The sequence below is a fragment of the Schistocerca piceifrons genome, unplaced genomic scaffold (genome assembly GCF_021461385.2).
Source record: "Schistocerca piceifrons isolate TAMUIC-IGC-003096 unplaced genomic scaffold, iqSchPice1.1 HiC_scaffold_936, whole genome shotgun sequence".
NCBI lineage: Eukaryota > Metazoa > Arthropoda > Insecta > Orthoptera > Acrididae > Schistocerca > Schistocerca piceifrons.
In genome coordinates this window covers 5,246,837-5,247,793 of record NW_025729208.1, presented here as the reverse complement: position 1 = coordinate 5,247,793, position 957 = coordinate 5,246,837, and positions in this window count along the sequence as shown.

The following is a 957-nucleotide window of genomic DNA, read 5'->3' as shown; positions in this document are numbered from 1 at the left end:
TGCCGCTGCCGACAGAGGCCCGGGAGCGTGCTGTCGTGGCATTGCCGGCGGGAGACAACACGCGCCACCTACGGTGACCGGCAGCTCCAACGCCAGCGCCACAGAAGGACAAAAGCCCCACTTGGGTGCCGAAGCGAACTCTCCCAGCACAGCGCACGCGCCAACACATCCGCACAGCTGCGATACAAACCACCAGCGAGAACCGCTGGGGCGACCGAGCAGCAGACGGCGTCGCGGCGCCGAGCGCCGGGCGGCGGCGCATCCTCAACGCACACAGTCCTCAATCGGACCAGCACACTGAAGATGTCCACCGCGCTTCGCACCGGGCCCGCGAGGACCTACTTTGGCCGCACGGCGCCGCGCGCAGGGTGCGCCGGCGCGCAGCTGCGACGCCTGCCGCGTCCGTCGGCCGGCGCGCCTGCCACTGGCCGCCCCCACCAGCCGGCTGTAGCGCGTGCGCCCACGCACCGCGCGGCCAGCACGCCGGGAGGCGCCCCCTCACCGGCCGGGGACGGTCCCACCCAGCCACCGCCGCGTATCGCTTCACACCCAGATGCCGTTCAGTTTCGTCGGCATGGTGGGTATCGCTGGAACAACCGGTTCGTACCTCAACCTATCGTCGCCATCACCGATTCACCCCTAGCGAGAACAACCGCACCACAACAGGTTACCATTTGTTCATTTGCGTAACTTCACCAGAAAACGCAGGCGTCCATCGCCATTTGCAACTTCAACGATTATTGCATGCCTGTGTCAGGTGTCACGCCACACTACGTCTGCCCACATACACGCAACAAAATGTGCACGCCTAGACAATACGTGGAAGGTGGCCCCCGTACGTATGCGATGTCCATTGCTCGAACGACTGTCAACCGGCCTCTGTAGCATGTCGCAGATATGGAACGCGGTGCACCATGCCATCACGGTGTGTGAGGAGAGACGACTAGGTCCGAATAC